At 40.1% G+C, this 19,655-nt stretch overlaps 1 protein-coding gene across 2 annotated transcripts in view; it reads right to left on the reverse strand.

Annotated features, from left to right (window-relative positions):
* Nucleotides 1–19,295, reverse strand: part of LOC136864197 (protein O-linked-mannose beta-1,2-N-acetylglucosaminyltransferase 1) — a 652,704-nt gene extending 633,409 nt beyond the window's left edge. The window contains exon 1 of one of the 2 annotated variants that reach the window (XM_067140873.2): nt 19,197–19,295. The gene's annotated coding sequence lies outside the window, so the exon portion shown is untranslated. Of the gene's footprint in view, nt 1–19,078 lie in introns of both variants that reach the window. The other variant, XM_067140872.2, reaches the window with a different exon arrangement.
* Between the last annotated feature and the right edge of the window lie 360 nt (nt 19,296–19,655).

Below are 19,655 nucleotides of genomic sequence, written 5' to 3' on the forward strand. Positions count from 1 at the left end.
GGACGTAAATCCAATAACATTCTTCTTCTTATTCTTCTTGCACGCAGTGCGGTAGGTACACGGAGTTGATGACCACAGTGTTCCAAGAGAGCCGAAACCACAACCATATAACTAACAGAAATGATACAAATTAAGGGCACTCTCCGAATTTTGTAATAGTTTCGCAGACGGAAAAAAATTCATGTTGATGGAGGGAATTACAGCAGAAGAGACAGAAAATAAAGAGGCACTCATCTCGAAACTGGCCAGAATTTTGATGACATACAATCTCTTAACTGTTGTTCATGGACATTGCTAGCTTAGATATAAATCCTGACCATAGTCCCCAGATTACAGACATGTGTATTTGTGAAGTCATCCTTTTGCCATTTCTTTCTTTTAAGTCTTCTTATAATTCTGAGACATTATTTTATCAAACATTAATTTTCTTGACTTGTTATTTTCGAGTCATTCGTCCTTGTTCAGCGTTATTATGTAGTCATTTTAATACATTTGCTTCCAGAACTTAATATATATGAATATTACAGGAGCTGGGCTGACAGTGATTGCATACTGTCCCAATGTGATGACGGACAGATTCTCGTTGTCGAAACGGGTCCAAAATCCAGGTCATCGGCCCCATATAATGGTATTTATCGCTAGAAAACTGGAACCATGGTATTTGCCATGTTGCGGTACTAATCAAGAGTAGCGTAGACTCGCGGTATTCCACACATTATGGTACTACTCACAGGTAATGAAATTCGCACATGTATTACAGACCTACTGTGTTTCGCACATTGTGGCGCCATTGCCAGGCAACGCAAACCTATGGTGTTCGTCACCTAAGTGTACTAACCACAGGGACTCGTACTATCCCGTGGTGTTCCTCATATAGTGGGTACTAATCATAGGCAAGCCAGACCATGGGTTCCTTCATTCCATGGTGTCGCTCATATATTGCTACTAATCACAGGTACTGAAAAAGCCGTCGAGCCCTAGTTTGCTACTAATCACAAACCTATTTGGTACCCTACATAGTGGTACTACGCACAAGTAAAAGCGACCCATGGTGTTCCCCGCGTGGTGGTACTAATCACAAATAGTTTCATGGTTCTAATTTGATCATCCCTTGGTCGCCCCTTTTAGTCGCCTCTTACGACAGGCAGAGGATACCGCGGGTGTCTTCTTCATCTGCGTCTCCCACCCACCGGGGGTAAAGAAAGGAATGAATGTAAGGAGATGGGATCTAGAGAAGCTGAAAGAAAAGAGGAACATGTTGCACAAGGACTAAATGAGAAGGCTGAAGAAAACACAATTCATGAAGAATAAGGTCAGTAGGGCTGTTGATGAAAGGAAGAAAGGAAAGATCAGCTAAGAATCAATGAATAACACAGGATATACTAGACCTGATTGATGGACGACGAAAGTAAAAGACTGCAAAGAAATGAATTTTTATACAACTTGCTTTACGTCGCACCGACACAGATAGATAAGACGATAGGATCTGAAAGGGCTAGGAGTGGGAAGGAAGCGGCCGTGGTCTTATTTAAGGTACAGCCCCAGCATCTGCCTGGTGTAAAAATGGGAAACGACGGAGAACCTTCTTTAGGGCTGTCGACAGTGGAGTTCGAACACACTAGCTCCCGGATACTGGACACTGTCCGCATTTAAGCGACTACAGCTATTGAGCTCGGTGCAGAAAATGATGAGATTAGAAAAGAATACAGGCGATTAAAGAATGGAGTGGATAGAAAGTACAGGACAGCTAAAGAAGAATAGACGAAAGAGAAGTGCAAGGATGTCGAAGGTTGTATGGTCCTAGAAAAGGTTGAGCTGCATACAGGAAAACCACGGAAACAATTGGAGAAAAGGAAACTACGTATATGAATATTAAGAGTTCAGATGGAAAACCACCTCTAGGGAAACAAGACAAGGCAGAAGGATGGCAGGAACATATCGATCAGTTGTAACAAGGTAAAGACGTAGATGATAATGGTTCTCTAACAAGAAGAGGCTGTTGTTGCTGATGAAATGGGAGGCCCAATTTTTGAGGTCAGATTTGAACAGAGCTTTGAGAGACCTAAATAGGATCATGACATTCCCTCTGAATTACTGACTGTCTTACGAGAATCCAGCATGGCGATGTTATTCCATTTGGTGTGCAAGATATATGATACTGGAGAAGTCCTATCCGAAGTGCCATCGACAGATTGTTGTTATACTTGTTTCCAAGAAATATGGTGCTGACAAGTGTGAAAAGTACCACTACATTTGTTTAATGTATTACGCCTGCAAAATGTTAACACGTATTATTTACAGAATACTGGAAAGAATAGTTGAAACTGAGATGAGGGAAGATCACTCTGGCTTCAGAAAACAATATAGGAGCACGTGAAGCAATCCTGACTTTACGTCTGATCTTCGAGGACCGAATCAAGAAGGATAAGCCTACGTACATGACATTCGTAGATCCAGAAACGGAATTCGATAGTGTTGATTGGAACAAGCTATTTGAGACTCTGAAGGTGATCGGGATCAGATACCGAGAACGATGAGTTATCTACAATCTGTATAAATCAGTCTGCAGTGATAAGAATCGAGGGCTTTGAAAAAGAAGACACAATCCAGAAAGGAGTGACGCAAGGCTGCAGTTTGTCTCCCCTTCTTTTCAATGTTTACAGAAAGGAGTGACGCAAGGCTGCAGTTTGTCTCCCCTTCTTTTCAATGTTTATACAGAACAGGAAGTAAAGAATATTAAAGAGGAATTTGAAAAGGGAATCACAAACCAAAGAGACGAAATCAAACCCCTGAGATTTGCCGATGATATTGTTATTTCATCTGAGACTGCAGAAAATCTCGATAAATTACTGAATGGTATGGACAGAGTTTTGGGGAAGGAGTACAAGATGAAAATAAATAAGTCTTAAACAAAAGTAATGGAGTGCAGTCGAACGAAGTTAGATTATGCAGGAAATAGAGTATTAGATTAGGATATGAAATCCTGAAGGAAGTAGACCTAGACGAATATTGTTACTTCGGTAATACTGTAAAATAACTAACGATGGCAGAAGTAAGGAGGGCGTAAGCAAGGGAAGCGTTTCTTAAGAAAAGAAATTTTCTCACTTCTAACATTGATATGGGAATTAGGAAGATTTTCTGAAGATTTTCGTACGGAACGTGGCATTAAAGGAAGTGAAACATGGACGCTAACAGCTCAGAAAGAAAGAGGACAGAAGCTTTTGAAATGTGGTGTAAAAGAAGGATGTTGAAGCTGAGATGGATAGATCGAATCACGAATGAAGGGATAGTGAATCGAATTGGTGAAAGGAAATCTATTTTGCTAAATTTGACTAGAGGGAGGGATAGAATTATAGGAGACATCTTAAGAAACCCAGGACTTGTTCAGCTGGATTTTGAAGGATGTGTAGGCAATAAGAACGGTAGGGGTAGACCAAGGTATGAATATGATGAGCAGATTAGAGCAGATGTAGGATGTAGTAGTTCCTACGTGGAAATGAAAATATAGCACAGGGTAGGGTAGCATGGAGGGCTGCATCAAACCAGTCTATGGACTGATGACTCAAAATAAACAACATCAAAATCTGGGCCCTTGTTGTTGTTTGTTTGTTTGTTTGTTTGTTTGTTTGTTTGTTTGTTTGTTTGTTGTTTAAAGGCACCTAATCGCTAGGTCATCGGCCCCTAATGGTAGGAGGTGCAACGAAATGAAACATTCAAAATGTATCCACTGACTAGAATATAAAACGAAAGGTGATGAAAAATGATCGTGAAACAAAAACCAACCAGGGGATCCAATTCACAATGTCTAACTAAAACAACTAACGATGGTAGAAGTAAGGAGGGCATAAAATGCAGACTAGCGCAAGAAAATAAATTTGCTCACTTCTAACACTGATATGGGAATTAGGAAGATTTTTTTGAAGATTTTCTTATGGAGCGTGGCATTATAAGAAATGAAACATGAACACAGGAGAACCGACAAATTCCAGCGCAGCGTTACGGCACTTTTCTTAAAAATGAACTTCATAGTCCACAAAATATGATTGAAAAGGTTCCAGGCCCCCGGTAAATAATGGCGGCATCGTTTGTATGACACACGAAAAAGAAGTTTTTATCGTCCGTGTTCGATTCTTGGCACCGGCGGGAGTGTCTTCATGCAACTTATTACTCTGTGGTGTAAAATAAGAATGCTAAAGCCGAATGCCCCCTCCCCCTGCCTCGGTGGAATACAGACGGTACGACTAACCATAGGCAATGCCCAGACCCGTGGTGTTCCTCACATGGTGGTACTAATCACGAGAAATTTCGACCCATGGTGTTCCTCACGTAATGGTACTAATCACAAGTAGTCTCATGGTTCTATCATCATCTTTGTTGTTCGCCCTTTTAGTCGCCTCTTACGACAGGCAGGGGATACCGTGGCTGTATTCATCGTCTGCGTCCCCCACCCACAGGGGGTCTGAGCCCTTGTGATCACTATATACATTCCATGAGTTTGGTACTACATTTTGCGATTTCTAGTTGAGGGCTGGACCACAATAAATAGTTCGTAATCAACTGATGCTAGTTCAGTTGGTTAAGTGTTCACATCCCACAATCAAGATTGCGGGAACGAATCCCAGCGGAATCGGGTGATATCTAAGAGTACTGTACTTAAATTCCAAAGATTCTGATTAGTATATTTAGTAGCGCAATTAATAATCCTTTATGAGGACAAAGCTCCGACATTACAGTATCACCAAACGACAGTAATTGAAGTGACTTCGAAGGCATAGCCTTATTTTATAATATGCATGATCGTTGCGGTTTACACATGACCTTTCCTGTATAAAGACCACGTAGTTCTGAAAATTATATCACGGCCCGTGTTATTGATGGAGTCAATGGTAAGTAAACTCGCGTCCTCATCCCGAGGTAGTGCAGCTCTTTTCAGGCACACCCGCGCTGGAGGTGAGCTGCGTGTAGTATTTCAACCACATACCAGCTCTCCTGCCATTCCTAAATTTCTGGCAGTACCGGGAATCGAACCCGGGCCCCCGAGGACGGCAGCTAATAAGCACTAACCGTTACGCTACGGAGGAGGACGGAGTCAATGATAATATGCATATTACTAATTATTTGGATCTAGGACTGAGACAGGTGCCTCAGGTAATAACGTAGTATTTTCCTAACGTGAGCTGTCGAAAGCCCAGGAAAAAGTACACTGAGGACAACCACTATTAGCGTTAAGATTTTAACCTCCGATTTGGAAATGAGGTAGGATCTAAGCGAAAGCTAACATATCCGGCCATTAAGATAAAACTGTAATACGTAAGAGAGCTGTGATGTTGTTTTCGGTCACAGTGTAATAAGTTACATCAAAACACTCCCGCCAGTGCCAAGAATCGAACACGGACGATAAAAACTTGTTTTTCGTGTGTTATACAAACGATTCCGCCGTTATTTGCCGGAGGCGTGGAACATTTTCAATCATATTTTGTGGGCCATGAAGTTCATTTTTAAGAAAAGTGGGCGTCATAGTTGAGTCACTTCATCGTCATCCTCTCACCAAGGTGCCCGTGGTGCTAGTGAGATTATCGAAATGGAACATCACGCCCCATGGTTCGGATTTAAAACCGTAAGTCCCATGCAAGCAAATAGTTTGCTAGTTGGATCAGGCTCGTTTTTAGAAAAGCAGTTGGCACAGCTGATACATAGAGATATAAAATATCACGCATCCATCCACACTCCAAGTTAGGCTAATAAACGAAATAAATAATGAAATAAACTAAATGAAACAAGTGTTAATATCGTTCCAGTCCATCTGCTAGTCATTAATCACGATTGATCTATATTTAGGGCTGTCGCCCTGGTGGCAGATCCCATTTCAGTTGTTTGCCTAGTCTTTTCTTAAATGATTTTAAAGAACTTTGAAATTTATCGAACTTTTCCCTTCATAAATTATTGAGTTCCAGAGAAGAGTGACGTAAGTCCATATTTGGCCAAATTCAGATTATTTTCTGTTTCAGGTGGTTTAGGTCATATCTTGCTATAAGAATAGTGTGATATTAGTTCCAACAATTTTGCTTTACGTCGCACAGACACAGACAGGACTTATGGCGACGATGAGATATGAAAGGCCTAGGAGTTGGAAGGAAGCGGCAGTGGCCTTAATAACGTTACAGTCCCAGCATTTACCTGGCGTGAAAATGGGAAACCATGCAAAACCATCTTTAGGGCTGCCGACAGTGTGGTTCAAACCCCTTATCTCCCGGATGCAAGCTCACAGCTACGCGCTCCTAACTGCACGGCCAACTCGCCCGGTATGTGATATAAGTCAAGGCTAATATAAACGTGGTGAAATATTCATGGGAAATTATGATTTAAGTAATTTTGTTGTAGTTTTGAATGGAGAAAAACAGCAATGTCACTTTCCCCTGGAGCTCACGAATTATTCCGTTCCCCAATTCGCCTTTCTATAATTCAATATTTGCCCCAATTTGTCCTCTTGAATCCCAAATTTATATTTACTTTACGACCTTTCCTACCTCCACTCAAGATTATTCGTCTACTAATGTCATTCTACGCCATATCGGAACATACCACTCAGTCGAGCAGCTTGTGTCCTTACTCCTCAGTCTTCACAGCCCAAAGATTGCAACATTTTCGTAACACTACCCCTTTGTCGGAAACATCCAGAACAAACCGTGATGCTTTCATTGGGACATTTCCCAGTTCTACAAACCAAACTCCATTGCGCAACAGCCCCGATGGGCCATGGCCTGCCTAGTGACCAATGCTCAGCCGAATGCCTGCAGATTACGAGGTGCCGTGTGGTAAGCATGACGAAGCCTCTCGGCCGCTATTCTTTCTAGACCGGGGCCGCCATCTCACCATCAGATAGCTCTTCAAATGTAATCACGTAGACTGAGTGGACCTCAGATCCACGTAAAAATCTCTGACCTGGCCGGGAATCGAACACCGGGCTTCCGGGTAAGAGGCAGGCACCCTACCTCTAGACCGCAGGGCCGGCTTTGCCAGTGGTGTGGGTCCCGTAAACTGAAACTATACTTTAATTGGGGTATTACCAGAGACTTATACAACCTCTACTTTACATTCTTACTACAACCCCTAAGTACCCTCATAACCACGTGAGGTGATCTGTCACTTTTATTTACAGCCTTTTAATGCGATTACCCCAATCGACAAGTTCATCAAAGTAATCATATTATCATATTTTCCAATATATTTCATAACGATTATTATTATTATTATTATTATTATTATTATTATTATTATTATTATTATTATTATTATTATTATTATTATTATTATTATTATCAGTGTTGTTGTTGTTGTTGTTTAAAGGGGCCTAACATCTAGGTCATCGGCCCCTAAAGCTTTATATTTTTAATTTATTTTTTGCTATTTGCTTTACGTCGCACCGACACAGATAGTTCTTATGGCGACGATGGGAGAGGAAAGGCCTAGGAACTGGAAGGAAGCGGCCGTGGCCTTAATTAAGGTACAGCCCCGGCATTTGCCTGGTGTGAAAATGGGAAACCACGGAAAACCATCTTCAGGGCTGCCGACAGTGGGGCTCGAACTCACCATCTCCCGATTACTGGATACTGGCCGCACTTAAGAGACTTCAGCTATCGAGCTCGGTCCTTTGTATTTAATTTTGCATTAACTCCGATATGTGTTCGACTTCGATGGTGTAGGAGAGTACTAGAACTGGGAAGGTAGCCGTCGTGGTATTCATTAAGGTACAGCTCCGACATTTGTCGTGTGTGAAAATGAGAAACCATGGAAAACCACCTTCAGGACTGCCGACGTTGGGACTCGAACTGTCCATTCCCCGAATGTAAGCAATCTTAAGAGGAAACCGCTCTATGAAAGCTGTTGGTAACGAAATTAGGAACCGAATTCAAAATAAAAGGCGAGTATTTGAAACCATGAACATGTGCACACTTCATGGATAATAATCCCTAGTGTGAGAATAAAATCTTAGGATTCCAAGAGAGAATGAATTTCGTTAAGGAGCGATGAGATTGAGACAGGTTTACATACAATACTTTCTGAAGATACGCTATCATAGAGTGTACAATAAAGCGAATGTTTCTCATTCTTAGATGACCTAAATAAATGCCTTCCCACAATTGCATGTTGTTTGATTCCCTCAGAAAACTGCCATGGGCCTGGATTTATTGCACAGTACAAAAAAAAGAGGCATTTTAGATCACAACATTCAGTCACTTTTAATGACCTGGCAAAACCTACTATGATGGACAACACTAGTACACATAAAAGCTATATTTTTAAAATAAAAGGGATACCCTGGGAGAGTAAGTGGTCAACCAACCACATAAATTATTGCACTTGTGATTAAAGTACAATAGTAAACTCGTGTACTAATACTCCCCGAGATGGTGCAGATCTCTTCAGTCACACCCACAATGGAGGAGAGCTGCGTATACATTTTCATCCACATACCATCCCTCCTACCAATATTATAGCTCTGGCAGTATCGGGAATAGCACTCGGGACTCTCTGAACCAAAGGCCACTATGCTGACTATTCAGCCAAGGAACTGGACATATATCTTAACGTACTACATGCACTAAGGAAATCTTTCTGGCAAAATTCCAGTAATTTCTGTCTTCCAAATATCCTATAACGTATAGAATGACCAGGCAAAATCGTTTTAAGAGTATGATACTTTTTTAAGACCTAAGTACTCTATACTCTTCAGTTCTCTCTAAAGAGCATGCTATACTATACTTTCTTTGTTCCTCTTGCGGAGGGAAAAAAGTGAATATACCCACTTAACTATTTCATATAGCCTACGCTCTAACTTTGCTGATAACTAATGAAGAATGCGAAAAAGTTTTCAGTGATATCAAGAATTATTCGATAGAGGGTAAAAGTCAAATACTGGTATCGACACTCGAATAAGTAGTGAATGTGAATAATAATAGAAATGTTATTCGCTGTACGTCTCACTAACTACTTTTCCGGTTTTCGAAGACGCCGAGGTGCCGGGATTTAGTCCCACAGGAGTTCAGTTATGTGCCAGTATATCCACCGACACGAGGCTGTCGTATTTGAGCACCTTCAAATACCACCCGACTGAGCCATGATCCAACCTGCCAAGTTGGGGTCAGAAAGCCAGCGGCTCAACCATCTGAGCCACTCAGCCCGGCTAGTGAAAGTGAAATACAATGTTAACAAAGCCTACCAAACTCTCGGACCAACCATTAATTATTTTTTACAGAAAAAGGCAATAATATAACACAAATACCAATAATGTTCAATTAATTATGCGGTCAAACAAAGGTTTATTTCCATATCCGGTTTCTTGGATTGATAGTGAGCGTTGGGGTCGTCTGTTCATAGGGATCCGGAGTCGATTTCCGGCAAGGTTGGGGATTTGTACCACGTCTGGTTAATTCCTTTGACTCTGCGACTAGATGTCTGTGTTTGCCTTAATACACGCCTCTTTGTATAAACAAGCAACTCTACCAGCCACCACAGAAACACGCAATCTATATATATAAAATAACTTGTCCTGACTGACTGACTGACTGACTGAGTGATTCATCATCGCAGAGCCAAAACTACTGTACATAAGAAATTAAATTTTGAGGACAAATTTGTACAACAATGTAGGTGCTCACTAAGGGAGGATATTTGGATATTCCGTCGCTAAGGGGATGAAAAAGGGCTGAATTTTAAAAATGGGTGTTTCTATATCTCAAAAACTTAATAGTTTTAAATATGTGAAAAATGATATTTGGAACCATGTTTAAAAATAAGGAAACACGTATATTTCTGTTTTTGGAAAATCCTCTTACCGGGAGGGGGGGAGGTGAAAAAATGTGAAAAATGAATTGAAGACCTTATATGAGGATACTTATATCTCAAAAACTAAAAATGTTACAGTCCTGAAAATTGGCAATTGGACTCTTCTTCAAAAATAAAGAAACGCGTATTTTTTTTGGAAAATAAACTTATGAGGGGGTAAACAGGAGTGACAAACGGGGTGAATTTTAAAAATGAGTACGCATATATCTACAATATATCTCAAAAACGTAACACGTTACAGACGTGCAAAGTGGTATTTGGGATCTCCTGTAAAAGTAAAGGAACACGCATAATTTATTTTCTGAAAATCCACTTAAGTGTGTGAATTTTTAAAATGAGCAGATCTACAATATGTCTCAAAAACTTAACATATTACAGACGTGAAAATTGCCATTTTAATCTTTTAAAAATAAAGTAACACGTATTTTTTGTTTTCAGAAAGTAAAAATTAAAGGGGGGTGTAAATGGCTGAGAAAGGGGGTTGGATTATTTTTATTAGGATATTGGTATCTCCAAAACTGAAGATATTACAGACGTGAAAGTTGGTATGTGAAATCTCCTTTAAACGTAAAGAAACACGTATTTTTTGTTTTCGGAGAATTCACTTAAGGGGGTTGTAAAATGGACTAAAAATGGGGTAGAATTATTTTTATGAGGATACTTATATATCAAATACTGAAGATGTTACAGACGTGAACATTGGTATTTGTAATCTCCTGTAGAAGTAAAGGAGCACCCATAATTTGTTTTCTGAAAATCCACTTAAGGGGAAGTGTTAAAAGGGGTGAATTTTTAAAATGAGCGCATCTACAGTATATCTCAAAAAGTTAACATATTACAGATGTGAAAATTGGTATTTTAACACCTTTATAATGAAGCAACCGTTTGTTTGTTTCGAGAAAAACACTTAATGGGCGGGGTTTTCAAAAAGGACTGAAATAGGGGGTTGAATTCTCTTTACGAGGATACTTATATCTGAAAAACTGAAGATTTTACAGACATGAAAGTTTGTATTTAAAATCTGCCTTAAAAATAAACACGTATTATTTTGTTTTCGAAAAAATCCAATTAGGGGGGGGGGGAATAAATGAATTAAAAATGAGCTGAATTCTCTGTTTGAGGATACTTATATCTCGAAAACGAAGGATGTTACGGACGAGAAAACTAGAGAGTTAAATAGGGGTTAAGATCCGAAAACAAATGTATTCATTCTTTCATCGGAAACTGTTTAACGTATAAAGACAAAATTCCAAATAGCGGTATATATTTTAAATCCTACGAATTTTTTCAAATGTTCCACCCCCTAAAGTGTTAAATGAGGTTAGCTCCGTAAACAAAATTATTTATCCCTCCAAAACCGTTTGACGTACAAAGTTGTAATTTTACGAGAAAGGTCTTTTTTATGTATTAGGTGTAAAATATCGTATACTTAAAAATATGTCTCCCCTAAGGGGTTTAGTTGGTGGCTGACACTCAAAAAACACAATATCCATTCTTCCCAAACCATTTCAAGCACGAACTTATTTTTTTTTATAAAGGGTGTTCTTCTATACCCGAGATGTTAATAAATATTTAAAAACATTCACCCCTTAATAAAATATTCATTCCTCCTTTACTGTTCGACGTACAAAATCAAAATTTCACAGGTTGGTCGCTTTTACATCCTAGAAGTTAAATAAGATAGGGTTTAAAACATTCAAATTCTTCCGTGTGGGGTTCAAATGAGTGTTAGATCAGAAACTAAATAATCATTCCCCAAAACCGTTTGACGTACGAACTGAGGGCGTATTTTACAGGCTCAAGTGAGAGTGGACTCTCTAAAATGTAAAACTTTGAATAATAACTTTCACTTTAAAACCGTAGCGAAGGAAGGGTATCTTGCTAGTCTATATATAAAATAAAATGTCCTGACTGACTGACTGACTGACTGACTGATTCATCGTCGCCGAGCCAGAACTAGTAGACATAAAACACGAAATTTTGAGGATATATTTATATTACAAAGTAGGTGATCACTGAGGAAGAATTTTTGGATATTATTCCGGTAAGGGGTGAAAAGGGGGTTAGCGTAAAATTTAAATATTAGTATGTTTATATCTGGAAAGGTTAACAGTTTACAGACGTAAACATTGGTATTTGGAATCTCCTTTAAAAATAAATAAACACGTACTTTTTGTTTTTGGAAAATCCTCTTTGTGGGGGAGGGGGTGAAAAAGACGAAAAGGTTGTTGAATACCTTTTATGAGGATGCTTATATTTCAAAATCTAAAGATATTACAGATAAGAAAATTGGTAGTTTGAATCTCTTTTAATAATAAAGAAATACGTATTTTTTGTTTTTTGAAAATCCACTTAGTGTGCGTGTGGCGGAGGGGGAGGAGGAGGGCTGAACAGGTGTGACAAAGGAGATGAATTATAAAAATGAATATATCTAAAGTATATCTCAAAAACGTAATATGCTACAGACATGAAAATTGGTATTTGGAATATCATGTAAGGAAACACGGATAATTAGTTTTCGGAAAATCCACTTAAGGGGAAAATAAAGGGGGGTGAATTTTAAAATGTGCATGTCTACAGTATATCTCCAAAACTGAACATGTTACAGACGTGAAAATTGGAATTTGGAATCTCCTTTAAAAATAAAGAAACACGTATTTTTTGTTTTCGGAAACACCATTTAAGGGGGGGGGGGAAGGATAAAGATGACTGAAAAAGGAGTTGGTTTAAAAAATAGGATTCAGATATCTCAAAAACCGAAGATGTTACAGACGTGAACATTTATATTTGGAATCTACTTTAAAAATAAAGAAACGTACCTTTCTTTCGGAAAATCCACTTGGGGGGGGGGAGAAGAAGTGAAGAAAAAGTTGAACTATTTTTATGAAGATTCTCCTGTATCAAATACGGAAGATATTAGACACGTGAAAATCTGTATTTGGATTCTCCTTTAAAAATAAAAAAACAAATATTCTTTTGTTTTCGGAAATTCCACTGAAGGGGGCTGAAAGAATTGAAAAATTGGTTGAAGTCTTTGTATGAGGATACTTATATCTCAAAAACTGACGTGAAAACTGGTATGTGGAATCTCCTTGAAAAACAAAGAAACGCATATTCTTTTGTTTTTCGAAAACTCACTTAAGGGGGTTTGTACGAAGGACTGAAAAAGGGACTTAATTCTCTTTATGAGGATATATCACAAAAGCTAAAGGTGTCACAGAAGTGAAAATTGGTATTTGGAATCTTCTTTAAAAATAAAGAAACACCTATTTCTTTCCTGAAAGGCCACTTAGGGGTGGGGGGAGGTGTTGAATTCTATTTTTATTTGTGAGGATACTTATATTCCAAAAACTGAAGACGATACAGTCCTGAAAATTAGTATTTGGAATCTCCCCTATAAATAAAGAAACAAATATTTGTTTGTGTTTGGAAAATCCAGTTAAGGTGTGAATGGTGAAAGGAAGTAGAAATTATTGAATTATTTTTAGGAGGATATTTATATCTTACAAACGGAAGGTTACACACGTGAATATTGGTATTTGGAGTCTCCTTTAAAAATAAAGAAACACGTATTCTTTTGTTTTCCGAAAATCCACTTAAGTGGTGAGTGATAAGAAGTGAAAGAGGAGTTGAATTATTTTCATGAGGATAACATATATATATTTACAATTTGTTTTACGTCACACCAACACAGATGGGTCTTATGGTGACGATGGGATGGGAAAGGCCTAGAAGTGGGAAAGAAACGACCGTGGCCTTAATCATGGTGCAGCCCCAGCATTCGCCTGGTGTTAAAATGGTAAAACACGGAAAACCATCTTCAGAGCTGCCGACAGTCGGGTTCTAACGCACTATCCACCGGTTGCAAGCTCACAGCTGCGCACCCCTAAACGCACGGACAATTCACCCGGTACTTATATCTCAAAAACTGAATATGTTACAGACGTGAAAATTGATATTTGTAATCTCCTTAAAAATAAAGAAACACGGAACATTACAAACCTAAGGGGTTTGACTTGAGGGAGGTAGTTGACGACGTCAATATTCATTTCTTAAAAACCGTTTGACATACGAGCTTGAAATTTAACATGATAGTCTTCCTACATGTCTTAGATTTTAAATAACAATGGTCTTAAAATAATACACCCCTAAGGTGTTTTGTCTAGGGTGGTAAGGCCTGGAAATATAAATATTCCTGTCACTGAAACTGTGTGACTTACGAGGTTGAAATTCCAAATGATGGTTGCTCCATATGTTATAGATGTTAAATAAAAAGTGGTATAAAAACAAAAACTTACACCCCCACGGGGTTTTGACTGGGGATGATGTGAGGCCCGATGACAAAACTATCCATTCCTCTGAAATAGCTTGACATACGAGGTTGAATTTTAACATAGTGTTTATTCCTCAATGTCTTAGATTTTAAATAAGAAGCGGTCTTCAAACAATTCACCCCTAAGGGGTTTTGACAGGGGTGTGATATCCGATGACAAACATATTTATTTCTCTAAAACCGTTTGACATACGAGGTTGAAATTTCGCATTAATGTTGTTCCTATTTTAAATAAAAAGTAGTCTTGATACAATATATTCCTAAGGGGTTCTGACCGGGTTTTGGAACCTGATGATAAAACACTTAATTCTTTGAACACGTTTGACGTACGAGGTTGAAACTTCAAATGATGATTGCTCCTGTATACCTTACATTTTAAGTAAGAAGTGGTCTTAAAACAATACACCTTTAATGGGTTTTGACTTGGGGTTAAAATTTTAAATGATGGTTGTCCCTATACGTTTTAGATTTTAAATAATAACAGGTCTTAAAACAATAACCCCCCCTCCCAAGAGATTTTGGCTGTGGGTGAAGACTTATGACAAAATTATTCATCCCTCCAAACCGTTTGACGTATGAATTTATAATTTCACAAGAACTTTGGATGCCATAGGTGCCAAATATGATATAATTCAAAATATTTCATGTATATACGAACTGGGTCCATATACAAGTTGAAATTATAAAACTAAGTCTTCACAACAGCCAAGGTACTCGACCGAATTTCCGATTTCTCTTCATTATTGCTAAACATATATTTTTTTTAAATTAGGGGTTTGACTGACATAATCTTAAACTTAGTACGCGAGTGGAGAAACATTATTCGAGACCATTAATGGTACCTACGTATTTTTAGACACACTGAATGTCTGATCCTTAAAGATTTAAACCTCTCAAATTACTAATCAAATTCCACAAGCTTAATACCTATACTAGGCCTAAGTAATAATGGAGCTTTCATCTCAAATTTGTATCAAAGATTGGCACTGCCCTCTATAAACATAACATTCTGTCTTAGATTTGAAATAAACAATAACAATACAATACAGCCCTAAGGGGTTTTGACTGGGGAGGTGAGGTATGATAACAAAAAATACATTTATATGAAACCATTTGAATTACGAAGTTCAAACTTCATATGATATCGTAGGTGTTAAATAACAGGAGGTTTGAAACAAATTTAACCCCTCAGATAGTTAAATGCGTTCGAGATTCGGAAACAAATATATTAATTCCTTCCTCCGAAACGGTTTAACGTACGAAGACAAAATTGCACATAGCAATATGGATTTTAAATCCTAGGTGTGAAATAGGAAATATTTTTAAACGTTCCACCCCTAAAGTGCTAAAATGGGGTTAGCTCCGGAAAAAAAAAAAAAAAAAAAAATCTTCCCTGCGGAACCGTTTGACGTACAGAGTAGTAACTTTATGAGAAGATTCTTCTTTTACGTCTTAGGTGTAAAATATCGTATACTTCAAAATATATCTCCCCTAAGGAGTTTTTAATAGTGGTTGGCTCTATAAAATACAATATCCATTCATCCAAAACGTACGTTCTAGATATTAAATAAGATAGGGTTTAAAACATTCCAATTCTTCTCTACGGGTTTCAAAATCATAATCATTCCCACAAAACCGCTTGACGTACGAATTGAGGGTGCTTTTTTACAATCTCAGCGAACAGTGGACTCTCCAAAATGTAAAACATTGACTTTTAACTTTCAGTTTAAAACCGTAGCGAAGCACAGGTATTTTGCCAGTATTAAATAAACAACCCTCCAAATACGGTTGGCGTCAGGAATGACATCCGGCCGTAAGACAGAGCCAGGTCCATATGCGTGACATAGCTCGTACCCGTGACCCCAACGGGGTGTGGGAATGACTGTGGAGCATGTTGTTATCTTGTACATTCATACATAACACAATCAATATGTCTTTCGAAAATAAATTAATGAAGTTATATTGACAATATGTCCGCCTCTGTGGTGTAGTGGTTAGTGTGATTAGCTGTCATCCCTGGAGGCCCGGGTTCGATTCCCGGCTCTGCCACGAAATTTGAAAAGTGGTACGAGGGTTGCAAGGGGGTCCACTCAGCCTTGGGAGGTCAACTCAGTAGAGGGGCTTCGATTCTCTCCTCAGCCATCCAAGAAGTGATTTTCCGTGGTTTCCCACTTCTCCTCCAAGCAAATGCCGGGATGGTATCTAACTTACGGCCACGGCCGCTTCCTTCTCTCTTCCTTGTCTATCCCTTACAATCTTCCCGTCCCCACACAAGGCCCCTATTCAGCATAACAGGTGAGGCAGCCTGGGCGAAGTACCGGTCCTCCTCCCCAGTTATATCCCTCGATCCATAGTCTCACGCTCCAGGACACTACACTTAAGCCGGTAGAGGTGGGATCCCTCGCTGAGTCCGAGGGAAAAATCAAGCCTGGAGGGTAAACAGATTATGAAAGAAAGAAAGAAAGAAAGAAAGAAAGAAAGAAAGAAAGATATTGATAATATTTGTAGGATGCGCATGGTAAAGTACGCGTAAATAAAAATGATCTTTATACATGTATAGACTTGCGAATTTTGTTACTGCACATCTTGGATATGTTCTTTTCAATCCAAACATTTTTGGCCAGTCTAATCCTATAATTATATGCTAAGGTTGATAGAAGACGGAAGGGAATGTTATTAAAGAGAAGGGACAAGTCTGGCGGGTGAGGGCTAACCGCACCCCACTGACATCCCCCTGCAGGCGCCCATGCTAACTAAATAAATGCGAGTTACCATGTAAATAACAGTCTAGGAGTGCCGTGACGCGGAGGAGCAAGGGGGCGTAGACCACTGGTAGCTGACGCAGTCCATGAGATAAGCTGTGTATTTAGGGCTCACCCTGATTGCGCAAAATAATATGTTTAAGCTTTAACATGTTCTCCATAACGTGGAATATTATGATTTTTACACTTGGGGATGCTTTGAAATGTTGCATTTCTTTATTTGCATTCAAAGAACATGGCATGGTTAAAATTTGTTATTGTTTAGCATGATCAAACAAAATACACAGCATAGCTGCAGTCTTTTAAGTGCGGCCAGGATCCAGTAATCGGGAGATAATGGGTTCGAGTCCCACTGTCGGCAGCCCTGAAGATGGTTTTCCGTGGTTTCCCATTTTCACACCAGGCAAATGCCGGGGCTGTACCTTAATTAAGGCCACGGTCGCTTTCTTCCCCTTCCTAGGCCTTTCCTATCCCATCGTCGCCATAAGACATATCTGTGTCGGTGGACGTAAAGCAAATAGCAAAAAAAAAAAGTATATATATATATATATATATATATATATATATATACACACACACAGCGTACTTCGTCGCACCGACACAGATAGGTCTTACGGCGACGATGGGACAGGAAAGGGCTAGGAGTGGGAAGGAAGCGGCCGTGGCCCTAATTAAGGTACAGCCCCAGCATTTGCCTGGTGTGAAAATAAGAAACCACGGAAAACCATCTGCAGGGCTGCCGACAATGGGGTTCGAACCTACTATCTCCCGAATACTGGATACTGGCCGCACTTAAGCGACTGCAGCTATCGAGCTCGGTAAGTTTTCATCACCTACTAAGTCCCCCACGAGTACTTTGCCCTGGAGGAGGTACTACAAGATTCAGGTAAAATACTGACAGATCTCTTGCTCTGAAGCACCCTTAAATTCCGACCTAGTGAGCCGGCAATCCATCTGCAACTTCGAGTAATTGAGGGGCGTGATAGGCGAGTGGTATCGCTACTGGCTTCTACCACCGCAGTCTCAGTTTGAATCCCGGCGAATGGATGTGAAATTTTTGAAATAAAAAAAAAGAGGCCGCCTCTGTGGTGTAGTGGTTAGCGTGATTAGCTGCCACCCCCGGAGGCCCGGGTTCGATTCCCGGCTCTGCCACGAAATTTGAAAAGTGGTACGAGGGCTGGAACGGGGTCCACTCAGCCTCGGGAGGTCAACTGAGTAGAGGTGGGTTCGATTCCCACCTCAGCCATCCTGGAAGTGGTTTTCCGTGGTTTCCAACTTCTCCTCCAGGCGAATGCCGGGATGGTACCTAACTTAAGGCCACGGCCGCTTCCTTCCCTCTTCCTTGCCTATCCCTTCCAATCTTCCCATCCCTCCACAAGGCCCCTGTACAGCATAGCAGGTGAGGCCGCCTGGGCGAGGTACTGGTCATACTCCCCAGTTGTATCCCCCGACCAAGAGTCTGAAGCTCCAGGACACTGCCCTTGCGGCGGTAGAGGTGGGATCCCTCGCTAAGTCCGAGGGAAAAACCGAACCTGGAGTGTAAACAGATGATGATGATGATGAAAAAAAAGAGTCTTTGTGGTTCACTGGCTATGATCAAGACATAAACAGTCACGTTGAATTACAACCTTGCTTGTTTAGAGTAGTAAAGTGCCTACTCGACCGCGATACACAGCCGGCTGCACATGCAATGGAACTACGAACGAAGTGATATATAACAAAGAGAACACTGCATACCACGGGAAAATAAAGTTTGTTGTTGTCTGAAAGCAGAATCCTACATCGACCAGTTGCTTACTCATCAATGCAAAGGGATTTTAAATAGGGGGTGTGGCTATCTGCTCATTCAAAACTACAAGATATGCTTTGAGCAGTCAGTCAGTTTTACGTATGATAATGAGTGTATTTCATTGAAGCACGTTTCTCACCAGAGGCATTACTTCTCTACTCGTCAGTCTAACGCTCAGGAGCCGCCACGGACTAGTCTTCACCTGTTGCAGAGCGTCATGTAAGCACGCTGTCTAGAAATGACGGCACTCCCATCCTCAACATGTAAACATCATAGCGGCGCAGCATGCTTTGAGCTTGCCTCGCCTCCCCTTCGTGAGCCTCATAATTGGAAATTTATGTAGCTTACCCATGTATCCAGTTACACACAATCACACGCAGAGAAAAATGTGATATTCCATTGCTGAGACAAGAACATGACAACACCAGCACATTTCACACAGACAGTCTCACAGTCGCATACGCACCGCACTGAAGTCACAGGTCAACTGCCAAGCAGCACTTGGGCAACACTCCACTCGTTCACTGCTACCAACATACACTTCAGGGTTCCCAGCAGTCGTACCACATGGCTATGCGGCGACTGCACTTCACTCACCTCAAGCGCTTGGCGGGGGTCTCGGAGCCATGACGTCACTCGCAGCGCTGTATAATGTGGGCGGCTAGTTGCCGATAAGGAGCCATCAACTTTTTTCACGCACCGCTCCTCCAAAAGTAAAAGGACCACAAATTCCTTGCGACAGGGTTATATTATGTATCATTCAACAGATTAACGAGGCACTGAAATTGACTGGAGCATGGACACAAATTCCTCAGTGCCGATTTGTACATTTTCTCTCTTCTGTTTGTTTCTTTTGAATCAACATTCCCCCTCTGATTTTAAAATAAAGTATTAGGACTAATGATCCTGCGGGTGATAGAAGACA

This window comes from Anabrus simplex, chromosome 2 (genome assembly GCF_040414725.1).
Source record: "Anabrus simplex isolate iqAnaSimp1 chromosome 2, ASM4041472v1, whole genome shotgun sequence".
NCBI classification, from domain to species: Eukaryota; Metazoa; Arthropoda; class Insecta; order Orthoptera; family Tettigoniidae; genus Anabrus; species Anabrus simplex.